Raw genomic sequence first — 13,297 nt, 5'->3', positions numbered from 1 at the left:
CCGGGCCCCCCTTGAGCCCCACCAGTTCCGAAACTCGAAAAGCCCCAAAATACATCCACAACATGAGCGTGGAAAACAGAATGGCCTCCCCTCGTTGTGGCAAATTGTCGGCAAAAGCTGTATCAAACCTACGAGCATACCTGCTGTTATGGGCCGGAGCTGACTAACCCTGGCACCCCTCTCCTGCACACAACCTTCCAATAAACGCGTTCCCAGTTCGCCTGCAGGCGGCGCGTAACCCCACCACAACTTACCCATGAAAGCGACTGCTGACAACTTGCCGGCAATCGCCGCTTTCGACATCCCCTTGTCCATCATCCGCAGCATAAACTGCACCACCTATTCGCCCCGAATCCAGCGATCGTCCTGCCGCACTGGCCCACCTTTCAAAAATTCCTGCCATGCTTGCTCGTACGCTCTCCAGGTAGAAACAGCCACTGACGCTCTTACCAGTTGTACGACCCGGTCTCTCCCACTGACCACAGCCCCAACGGCACCGGCGTCTTGTGTTCGTCCACCTCCGTGGCTAGCCCATGGAACCTCTGCCACCGTGAAAGTAGACAAAGCATCCGCAATGTCATTGTCCACCCCTGGCACATGCCGGGCTTGAAACAAAATGTCATGTTCCAAACATCGCAGTATAAACACCCTCATCAACTTGAGTACCTGTGGGTCCCTGGCTGACTGTCTGTTGACGACCTGCACTACCGACATGTTGTTCACTTTGAAAATCACCCGCTTGTGTGCTAGCTCTCGCGCCCACACCGTCACCGCTACCACCAGCGGGAAGAGCTCCAAGAACGCAATGCTCCGCCCCCGCCCTGCCAATGCGCCGGCCATTTCTCCGCACACCACCTCCCCCGCCAGTACAGAACGAAACCGCCCACCCCACCACATCCGACGAGATGGTTACGTCCCATTCCCAGTCCTCGGGCGCCATGGGCACACCTTTGAAGCTCTCCAAGAAGGCCCGCCACATGCGCAGGTCCTCCCTCGTCCCCGCCAACAATCAGAGGTGATGATGCGGCAACGTTAGTCCGGACAGCGCCAGACCCAGCGGTCTGCAAAAAGTACGGCCAGCCCGCACGACATGGCACGCAAAGTTCAAATGCCCCAGAAGAACCTGGACCTCCCGAACCGTCACCTTCTGTCTCCTCAACATGTTGTCCACCAATGCCATCATATGCACCTTCTTGTCCTCGGGCAGGCGTGCTTCCATGGCCACGGAGTCGAGCTCTATTCCCAGAAATGACAGAACTGTACTGGGACCCTGCGTCTTCTCTGGTACCCGGGGCACACCCAGGTAGCCCATGAGTGCCGTAAAACCGTTCAGCTGCTGCAGGCAGTCCGCCGAACCAGGCTATCCCACCAAGAAGAAGTCATCCAGGTAGTGCCTCACCGTCTCATTGCCTGTGTGCCAGGAAAAAGCCCACTGCAAGAAGGTACTGACGCGTTCAAACAAAGCGCACAAGATCGAACACCCCATGGGCAACGCCTTGTCCAACAAATTTGACCCCTTCAAACTGGATCCCCAACAGCTGGGGATCCTCTGGATGTACCGGTAGCAGTCTAAATTCCGACTTAATGTGGCATTTCCGGTCTGTACCCTTGACGTCGCGGGCTGCTGACCCTGATTACCGCCCCCAACTCCCCAGCATTGGACCACTGGGTGTCGTTTCCTGCACTTGGAGCACTAATGCCGGAATCAGCCCTACTGTCTGCCACACGTGCCCTTGTTGTTGTCCCAACAGGCTCCAACTGTGGTGTTCGCGACACCCTCTCCCTGCCCCACCCGCCCACGGGTGGGGCGGGCCAGAAAGGGACGAGGCGCCAGCGGTAGGCCGCTAGCCGTGTAGATTGTCTTACCGAACTTCACCCCCCCATGGTCTGTTGATACAAGTCTAAATCGAGCTCCCCCCACTTAGCCTCCAGGTCCGCCGCCAAGCGTGCTTGAAACTCCTCATCATAGTGTGACCTCGCGTAACCCCCATACATGACCTGCGCCCTCCGAATCACGTCCATATATTTAAAAAGCACGACTGTCCGCTCTGGGTACTTCTCACAGTACACACTGGCGAATATAAAAAACCCAGCCGACCAGTTTTCTATGGTCAAAGGAATCTTTGGTCGCTTAGCCAGCTCCTGTTCCTCGCCCTTCGACCCCTCTTTCGCAGTCAGGTCATGGTGCAAAAGCTTCAAAATATCCACATAGTCCCCTTTCCAAATCTTCTCCTTGGTGGCCAGAGACAGGTGCGCCCCCAGGGGTTTTGTGATGCCCATATAAGGTAGCTTGTGCACCAGTATATCGTGACTCTCCTTCCCTTCATTATCCCCCTTGCTCCCCCCGTCCGGCTTAGCGTCCCCGGCCCCGCCAACACCCAACTCATCTGGGCCCATCCCAGTGTCCCTCACGTATGTTCCTTTATTGAGACGCCCCCCTTTCTTCCCCTCCTTTAGCATCTGTTCCCATTGACACCGTACCCCATTGGGCCCCGCCCGACCCACTCCTTGCTCTGCAACCTTCCTTACCTGGCGTCAAGGTCGGCGCCCGCACTGGATCCCGCCTCCTAACCAGTAGAGCAGGGGGGGCACCACTCTCTCCGCTCTGCACCTCTTTTGGGCCTGCAAAACACTAGGAACAACATTACTCTGCTCCCCCCATCCTGTCCCACCCCTGCTCCTCTCGAATTTCCCCCTGTCCTCATCATAATCCAGCTGGGACCTCCCCTCCTCCAGATCCCAACCTGCGATACCCTCCAAACCTTGCCATCGGCCGCCCTCCATGGGCTACAGCCGGCTGAGTCCTGCCCTCTCCCTACAAGTACGCAGCAGTTCCCCCAATTCCACACTGTCCCTTCTCCTCTCCTCCTGCTCCTCTTCAGGGTCCTGATCAGCACTGACGGACCTCCGCCCCCGTCCCCCAGCGGCCATCTCGACCCTTCGGGGTGGGGCTGGCAGGGACTTACCGCCCCGCCTCCCGTAGGACGCTATCGCCCGGTTCTCGTGGGAGAGCGACCGCATGCATAAGGCAGAGCCGACCCATCCCCTCAGCGGAGTGGAGCCGCATGCTGCTCTCCTGAGCACCTCGCCACACGTTCCTGTCGGGAAAAATAAGTGGAGTCCAGCATGCAGGGGTTAAAAGGTCCCCCCACCCCGCCAGATCCACCCACATCCTCCCATGCCCCCTGCACTCCTCCCCACCCACGATGAATGACCCCCCCGATGCAAAGGGATATCCGGCCATGCCCCTAAATCCCCCGTGTCCCGCCAGCCCCACCTCCCTTCCCCCAGCCGCCCCCCTCCTCCTCCCCCTCGCTCCACACCAGAGACTCTAACTCCCGACGCACGGAAACCCCTCCACCCCTTCCCCCAATAGCCCGCACCCCTTCTCTGCCCCAGACGCTCCCCCGATCTCCCCCATCCCCCCCTACTGGCCCCAGGCCTCCCCAGCCCTCCCACGCCCCCACAGGCCTAGAGATCCGCCAACCCAGAGCCACTCCCTGCCCCCTTCCACAAAGCCTCCACCCACGCCCCACGCTCCTTGCTCGCTGCCTCCCGCCCCCCCAGGGTCTGCGGCCTACTCGCCCCCCCAGATTCTCAACCCCCACTGTGAATATCCTGCAACCTCCCCAGCCCCTCCCTCCCCTACCCCCCTCCTCCTCTTCCCCCCGAGCGGTCAATCAAGAGGGGAGATGCCCCCGTCGCTCTCCTGTGTGGGGCATCCCCCCACCTGCTCTCGCTCTCGTACCTTGTCTCGCCCTTTCGTGCACCGCCTGTCCCTCCTGCACCAATTCTCCCGTTTGTGTCTCCACTCACGTTGCCCCCTCAGCCCCTTCCACGAACTGCGAAGTAGGCCTCGGGCCCCGCCCGCCTCCCCCTCTCTGCTGCATACTCGGCGCTGCCGCTCCTGCCATGCGGCGATGCCTGGGACCATCCCCGCCCTCCGGCCGTGCCCCCCTCCCTCAATCCCCAGCCGCTGCCTCACTCGCGGCCGCTCCACAGCAAGTACCGCCGCCACGGCGCCGCGCAACGCGGCGGCCTCAACTTTACTCTGGGCCACAGGATGTCCGTGCGGCCCGCATCTTCAAGGAGGCTGAGGGCCTCCACCACCCTGGGATCCTCCATAGGCGCCATCCTGCCCGGGGAGACAAACGAGCGAACAGGTACTCTGCCGCACACCATCCGCTATACCACCAGCCCCACAGCCACACAATAGGCCCCAAGGCAAGAAAGCAATATGCCCAAAAGCAATAGGCCCAAATCCAAAAGCCAGAAATTCAAGAAGTCCCCAGGACACCTAAAACCGGCTGCTGGGTGACTACCACCAAAATGGTGGGTAGTTCCCTAAAATTGCCTGCTAAATAGGCCCCAAGCCCAAAGCAGGCCCAACGATAGCCCACCCAACCCAACCCAAAAGAAGCCCATGAAGCCCAACCAGCCCAACTAAGGTGCTGGCTGCCCCCCCCCCACCCCAAACCCCCCCGGGAGGAGCAGGCCCCCTGCTGGTCGGCCGCCCCTCCCAAAGCCCTATACTGCCCTGTAATGCTAACTTTCCCTTAACGCTACAAGCCCCTTAATTCTACTCTTCCCTGAACACTAAAAACTCTTTACTATCCCTTCATGCTACCCACCATTGAACCCTGAAAACCTTAACTCCTATTAACGCTACCTTCCTTAAACTGTAAAAAAAACATTTTAGCCCTTAGCTCTAACCCCAAAAAAAGTCCCCCTCACAGCTACCCACCACTAACCCTAATAGCCCCTTACTACCCCTTAATGCTAAGCTTCCCTAATCTCTAAAGGCATCTAATATTCATTAATGCTACTCATTCTGGAGCACTATGCACTAAACAAATCTGTACTAGCCCTTAACACAACTATTCCCTGAACGCTAAAATAATCCCTTACTGCCCTTTACTGCTACCCTTCTCTAAACCCTTCAAACCCCTTGATACCACCCTTCAGAACCTTACAAATTCATTACTATCATTTAATGCTACTTATCCTTGAACCCTGAAAACTCTAACTAGCCCTTATTGTTACTTTCATTTAACCCTAAAAATCCTAAACTACCCCTCAACAATACCCATCACTGGTCCATAAACCCCTTACTATCCCTTAATGCTACCCTTCCCTAAAATTCATTTGCTGCCACTTAACACTACTCTTCCCTGGACCATATAAACCTCGTTGCCCCTTCTTTCCACCCATCTGTGGACATAAGAAAACCTACTACCCAATTCAATTCAAAACAGTCTTTATTGCGATTATTCATCTTAAAAGACAGGCCAGTCAATTAATTACAACGGGTTTCAACCATAAATACACCATGAATTTACATAAAGCTGGCTTTACAAAATATATCAATATGTATATTACAAAATATATCAATAAAATTAAGAAATAAATACATATATTTACAATTAAAAATCAATTCTTAAAAAGAGATTAAATATATCACACGCACAAGACTTAAGACACATCACAACATACTACCCATTAACACTACTCTTCCGTGAAACCTAAAAACACATACTACCCCTTAATGCTACCCATGCATACCTGTGAACACTGCAACACCCTAACTTCCTCTTACAGGAACTATACCTGAACCCTAAAATACCCTTGATGCTACCCTTCCTTCAACCCTATAAACCCTTATATCACTGAACACTGCCCATCCCTGAACCCTAAAAATTCCCTACTGCATTTTAATGCAACCCTTAATGCAACTCTATAAACTCCTTAATACTACCTTTTCCAGAAACCCTCAAACTCCTTACTGTGACCATCCCTGAACGCAAAAAAAACCCTTACTACCCTTTAATGCTACCCTTTCCAGAACCATAAGAACCACTAAACGCTACCCTTCCTGGAACCCTAAAATTGCCTCACTGCCACTTAACACTAACTTCTCTGAAACATAAAAAACACTTATTATTCATTAACAATACCCATTCCTGAATCCTAAAAAGCCCCTATTACCTCTTAACACCACCATTCCCTGAATTTTAGAGACGCTTTGTACAGTGTAACGCTGCCTTTCCATGAACCCAAAACTCCTTGCTATACCTTTACGCTACCCTTCCCTGAACTGCAAAAAACAGTCACTACCCTGCATCCTACCCATATTTAAACCCTGAAAACTCTTAATGGTCCTTAACACTACCTTTCCCAGAACCCAAAAAACTACTTACAAATGCTAAGACTGCACTTCTTTGAACCCTAAAATCCCCGTACTATCTCTTAATGCTGGCTTTACCTGAACCCTACTACAAATCTCTTAAAGCTACCCCTCCCTGAATCCCACAAAACCCTTACAATCACTTAATACTTACCATCCCTGAAACCTAAAAACTCCTACCTAACCCTAAAAACCCATTACTACCCCTTAACACTACCCTCTCATGAAACCTAAAAACTCCTTACTCACTCTTATCACTAACCTTCTTTGAACCTTTAACACCCCTTCTACACCTTAATGCTACTCTTTCCTGAACCCTAAAAACCCCTTGACGCTACCCTTCCTGAAGTCTAAAACATGCCTAACTACCCTTTAATAATATTTTTCCTTGAACAGTAAAAACACTTTACTACATCTTGCAGCTACACCTACATAAACCCTAAAACCCATACTACCTCCTACTGGTATTTTTATCTGAACAGGAAAAACAAAGTACCCCTTAATGCTACCCATTCTTGAACCTGACAACTTGTTTACTAGTTCTTAATGCTACCTTTCTCTACATCATACAAACCCTTACCCCTTAATGCTACCCATCCCTGAGCCATAAAACCTTCTACCTCTTAATGCTACCTGAACTTTAAAAAACCCTAGTACCACTTAATGCCACCCTTCCCTGAACCATAATAAATATGTACTAACCCTTAATACTAACCTACTCTAACCTTGAAACCTTTTACTACTCCTTAATGCTTCCCTTCCCTAAACCTTAAAAAACCCTTCTTACTACTTACCACTACTCTTTCCTGAGCCCTGCAAACCACTTCCTGGAACCCTAAAGCTGCCTCACTACCCCTTAACACTATCTCCAGTGAACCATAATACCCCCTAATTATCTCTTAAAAATACCCATTCCTTAGAACCCTAACAAGTCCCTATCACACCTTAAGACTACCCTTCCCTGAACCCTAAACACCCTTTGTACCACTTAATGCCACCCTTCCCTAAACCCTAATAAATATGTACAAACCCTTAATACTAACCTACTCTAACCGTGAAACCCTTTACTACTCATTAATGCTACCCTTCCCTAAACCCTTAAAACCCCTTGCTACTACTTACCACTACTCTTTCCTGAGCCCTGCAAACCTCTTCCTGGAACCCTAAAATTGCCTCACTACCCCTTAACACTATCTTCAGTGAACCATAATACCCCCTAATTATCTCTTTAAAATACCCATTCCCTAGAACTCTAACAAGTCAATATCACACCTTAAGACTACCCTTCCCTGAACCCTAAACACCCTTTCCACTGCTTAACGCTGCCCTTCTATGAACCCTAAAATTCCTTGCTATCCCTTCATACTACTTTTCTCTGAACTTCAAAAACAGTCACTACCCCTGAATGCTACTTATCCCTAAATCCTAAAAAAACAAAAGTTGTCCTTAACACTACCCTTCCTTGTATCTTAAAAACTCTTTTTGATCCCTTAATACTATCTTTCAGTGAACCCTAAAATCCCCTTAATTATTGTTTTCTTTGATCTCTACAACCCCTTACAATCCCTCAATGGTACCCATCCATGAACCATAAAAACTGTAACTAATCCTTAACGATAACCTTTTTTGAACACTCAAAAAAGCCATCATTACCTGTTAATGGCACCCTTCCATTTACCATAAAAACTCCTTACTGCCCCATAAAACTAACATTCCCTGAAGCCTATAAGCCTCTAGCTAACCCTTAATGGTACTCTTTCTGAACCCTGCAAATTCCCTTAACGCACACTCATTGTCTCTAACCTGCTGAAAGCAGGGGGGGCCTGTGAGTTCAGAAATTGGAAAGAATTGGTAATCAAATTACAGATTCCCCAAGTTATGGCTCATTTTTACAGTGACCCTCAGAGTTCCTCTTATGATCCCTGTTGTCTCTTTCTCCTCCTCTTGAGGTTCTTCTTTCTCTGTCCTGGTTACCCAGGCTTGTACTCATCTTTCTTTTTAGCTTAGGAACTTTTCTAATGAGGAGTGTTTTCATAAGCTGTTAAAAACCCACCTGTTTAGCATGCATGCTCTGATTCCTTGATTAGGCTCTGCCCGCAGCACAGGGACACGCTCTACAAGTTCGGACATTCTATTCCTCCCAGCAGTTTACACTGTCCCCATGTGACAAACTAGAGGGCGACATGGATGACTTACCTGGTTTTCTGCCCGCTGTCTATGGGAAAACGTGACAGTTTCGACCTGGAAAAGAGAAAACAAACATGAAAATAGAGGATGGACTTAAAAGGACATCAAAGAGAATAGTGGGGTAAAAACAAAACAAGGTCCAATAGGCCCTGCATTTGTGAAAAGATTTTCCCTTAAAATGATGCCAGCAGTAGCATAATAATAAGAAAAGAGATTCCACTAATGAAGGAAATGGTACAGTAACAGGCTGTTACTAGTTGTCCCTGTGACACCTGGTAACAGCCTGTGGTACTGCACCCTTTCTTAAGACCTAATATATGATTTCCATTACCCAGTGGCTTAAGGAACGACCGTAAGCATTCTTTCCTTCATCAGTGGAATTTATTTTCTTATTGCAGAGGTTGCAAAAGCCTAAAACAAAAATGGTTACAAATGCACGTGCTTGTTTCTTAAGCCACTGGGTAATGGAATTCCTATATTAGGTCTTAAGGACAGGGTGCAGTCCGAGAGGCTGTTACTAGGTGTCTCTGGGACACCTAATAACAGCCTATTGGACTGCACCCTGTCCTTAAGACCTAATATTTAAATTCCACTACCCAGTGGCTCAAGGAAGGCGCTCGAGCATTTGCTAGCATTTTGCTATTAGGCTTTTGTAGCCTTTGCAGTATGCTGAGCTTTAACTTCATATATTTAAAGTTAAAGTGTGTCGTGCCGTCAATGCTAGAGAAGTCAATAAATAGAAATTAAAGGTGGGCGTCCGCCATGTTAAAAGGTAATGCCGAAAATTATGTAAAGGCAGTGACCTGCCTTTGTTGTGTATTTATTTACTTTTCTTTGACGACATGGTGCACTTTAACTTTAAACATTTAAAGTTAAAGTGCAGTATACCAAAAAGGCCATAAAAGCCTAACAACAAATGCTCGCAAATGCTGTGAATCCAAAGCATGGCGTTCAGTGACTGGTAGAAAAGTAAATAAATATGGTCATGTAGGAGAAATGTGGCGCGCTGTGCCATTATTTCAATTGATTGAATCCTGAGGCTAAGAGGTGCTTTTGCAGGAGAGTGTGTCCTGCCTGTGCCTGCAACAGCAGGCAGGAGAAAGTCATTTAAGAAAATAATACTCGCAAACTGCACTTTAAACATCCAGAGAAACAACACGTAACTGGGGCTGTCCTCATGGCAGGTTACACCAGGAGAAAAGGAGGGACTACTAAGCCTATTGACAAATCAAATGCCACCATTTACAAAGGACAGTAACAGAGCCAATTAAAAAGATAGATGGAGAAAGGGCGGAGCTCAAAGTCCATACCTGAATACAACATGTCTCAACGAGACAGCGCAAGCTCTGCCTAGGCGAGACCTAAAAAAGGACTTGCGTTCTCTTTACAGGACGTGGCTCCATGATATAAGAAAGAGGATGAGTGTAGAAGGGGAGGAGTCAAAATGGCTGTCGGGAGGCAGAACGAAAACCAGAATTATAGGGAACAGGCTGGAAAGGAAGCTGCCGAATCAGTTGAGAGAACATTTTCGAGATGGAGGTTGTCTGCACAGCGTTGTGCCTCCCAAATCCAAGAGAGACCAGAGAGACGCTAGGCTCTCGCCATGCTCACCAAGGAGCATGGCTATCCCAGGTAAATGGACTCCTACGTGGCTAGAAGCAGCGTTATAGAGTAAGGGGAGGGTGGCAAGGAGACAACAAGGAGGACTAATAATAACTAGGTGAAGTGCCAAGAGAAAAATGCATTCTTTACAGTACATGAGTAAAGAGGCAGGGAAGCCTTGCAAGATAGTAAAACTTACTAACTGCAGGAAAAGGAGTTGAGCTACCAGATGCCTAATTAGCATTCCGAAGTACATTTTTAGTTGGTTTTACCACTTCACTTTAGTTTTTTAAACTTTACCTTTGAAGCAAATCCGCTATGAGAGTAGAAAAGAAAAATATATAAAGGTAGAGAGAAGAGGAAACAGATTTCATAGTATAAGGGTCATCTTGGAGCTGACTATATTAAAGAACCCTCTATTTACCTGTTACCTATTTTCTTTCTTTCTGAGCCACTCCGGTCCATAAGAGGCTTACCTGGAGAAAAGAAGAGAAGAGAGGATGACTAAGAAGATGCACTGAACGACTCATATAAAGGACGTTTGTGAATGAAATACAAGGGAAAATAAATAAAGAAGCAGAAAACAAATGTTTATACCTAGCCTATGGTTTCTTTTTCCCTTAGTGATAACAAAACACTAGGCCAGTCACACCCCAGCATCAGTAATTATGAGGAATAGTTACTAGGGGATATCAGTGGCATTGCTATAGAGCCCCCAGTAGAATTGAGCAAGATGGAAAGGCTTATCTCTTTAAAGAATTAGAAAAATGTTTTTAGGACATCAGTAGAAGCACTTTTTTAGGGCTCGCCTGCTGTGCGCATGCGCACAGCTGGTGAAGCTCTATAGGGGCTTAAACAGCGTTTAACCAAGCACGATTCCACTGGCGATTTCTTGCAGTGCATGTGCTTTTTAGGTCATTGCGCAAGCGCAAGCCCTAAAAAGCGCGTGCACAATGCCACCAGCCGCCTGCCTGCCTGCCTCGCATTACCACATCAAAGGCAGCTTCTCAGCGTGCGCTCATCCCCTAATTATTCACGGCCGGCCGGCCGTACTTTCAGTTTCACGGCCGCCGGCCGTGTCTCCTTTTATGCATCTACTTTGGTTTGCATTTCTCTTCTCGTGTTTCCCTTTGCTCCCCCTTTTCATCTGTAGATAACCTGCACACCTTTTTTTACCTTATTTTGCGATTAATTATATGTTAATCCAAACTTTTTTACAATCGGTGTAACCCTTTCTATGGCCGCGGCGTCTACACGCCAGTACTGGCGTTTCATTTTTGATGGCGGCAGCGGAAATACTGAAGGGAAAAGATAACAGGATTACCAGCTGTTCCTTAAGGTATGAGAAAGCAACAAGGGGAGGGCACCGGGGCATTGACGTTATCACGGTTGGACGCCTTTACTGAGAAGGCTTTTATTTATTTACTTGCAGCTTGGATCAATATCGGCGAGTTTTAATTATCTCTACACTGAAACACCACCTTGTAACATTCAGCAACAAGTAAGTCGCTTTGGAATTTAGGCGCTTTGTTAAAAGATTGCACAAAGATTCCACACAGCATCATTGATGTAATGTGCATATTTTTACAGATCCCTCGGTTCCTTGGTTAATTGACAAGCTGGGTTAGTGCAAGCAGCATGTAACACTTACTGCGAGCCATAGAGGTAAAGACATGCATTTGTCTATCCTAATATGCATGGGGTATACGCTGAGAGTACGTGGTTTTAACCAGGATGTAAGGTCGCACTACACACACATAAGCACACGATGTCCTGCTGAGAGCACTAGTTGCACTTTGGTGGCATGTATAAGTTTAGGTCCTACATGAATGTTCAAACGTTTTTAAAGCTGGTGAGGCCGAGATATAAACTAATATTCAAAGCACAGAAGGCAATATATGAAACAGCACTGTATGCACAGGTGGAGAAATGAAAAGGTGATTCAATAGTTTTAAGGATACAAAGAATATAGATACATATCAGCATTATGTTCATGTTTTGCTTTTTAACAGAATTCCCCTGATGAAGGTGCGAGGCACCGAAATACATTGGGAAGATATGAGAATATGAGAAGACCTTTTCTATGTTGTTTTCGGATCGTATTTGAAACTGAAGCACGTGACTTGTGCAATTTATATGATTTGTAAATTGAAGCACGTATTTTGTATTCTATAAATTGAACAAATTTCTGTTTTTTTAATGAAGCATTGAATTAAGCAACTGGTTTTTGAAAATTGTTTTATTTCATGATACATGGTCAATTGGCATGACCTTTAAGTAAGAGTATGGAATGACTAATTTTTGACACCATTTGATGAAGAATTGAAAGAACAGTGTAATTAATGTGATAGAAGGCTAAAAAATTGAGCATTTGGTTTAAAGTTTATTGCACCTGACAGGGCAAGGTGAACAGTGCATCCCAGCACTACACACATCTGTGTTTAGAAACCTTTGCTCCCCCTCCCACGGAGCCTTGTCCCTCTCCTCATTCTCCACCTCGTCTCTCCTTTCCTCCCGCTGGTCTGGGTGAACTTTCAACGTTACTATCATTAACTCCCTCTGTACCTCTCCTTGCATCCTCCTCTTTACTTCGATTCCTGACGTTTTCTCTCTTCTCCAGCTGTTTGCTTTGCTTCCTTGAGTGAAGGCTTGTCGTGAGCTAATCGTCTTTACTACCCCTCTTTGCTTCCATTCCCGTCATGTTCTAGCCCAGTTTTGCAAAGTTTATGACTCTTTAAATGGCCGATGTAGACGCTGTATGAATATGCGCAACTAACGAGAACGAGTGAACTCGCAGAGGGAGAAAGCAAGGCTCAGACAATATGCGAATGACTGAAAATTGCAGAATATTAATTGTGCAAGACTTGCAGAAGAACTATACATCTAAAACTATGTAATTTACATATGTAGGCTATAACATTTGGCTGAAAAGTTGTTTTCTAAGATTTGTAATATCATAGGTCGACATTTTTTGTATTCAATGTCCCGTCGCCTCTGCTATGAAATCCCACCATGATGCATACCATCTTTGCGTTATCGCTGATAATAAGACAAAATATTAAAAAATAAAAAATTGGTGACCATGTACAGCCATGTCACTAGGCCACAACGCAAATGACAAAGCTATTAATTTAGCTATTTTACAAAATAACGCATAAATAAAAAAAAATTCATTTATAATACCAATAGCTCAAACTTTCCTAATGCGAGCCCTATTGCATTTCCAATGCTTGTTGTAATTCTGCTGCTGTGCTGCATTGTTAATTGGGAGAAATAAAGTAGCGGTGGTCAGTAAACTCTGCCCCTCTGACGGAGTTTGCAGAG

This window comes from Lissotriton vulgaris, chromosome 5 (assembly GCF_964263255.1).
Source record: "Lissotriton vulgaris chromosome 5, aLisVul1.2, whole genome shotgun sequence".
In the NCBI taxonomy this organism is placed as follows: Eukaryota; Metazoa; Chordata; class Amphibia; order Caudata; family Salamandridae; genus Lissotriton; species Lissotriton vulgaris.
Note: the sequence above shows the minus strand (reverse complement) of the source record.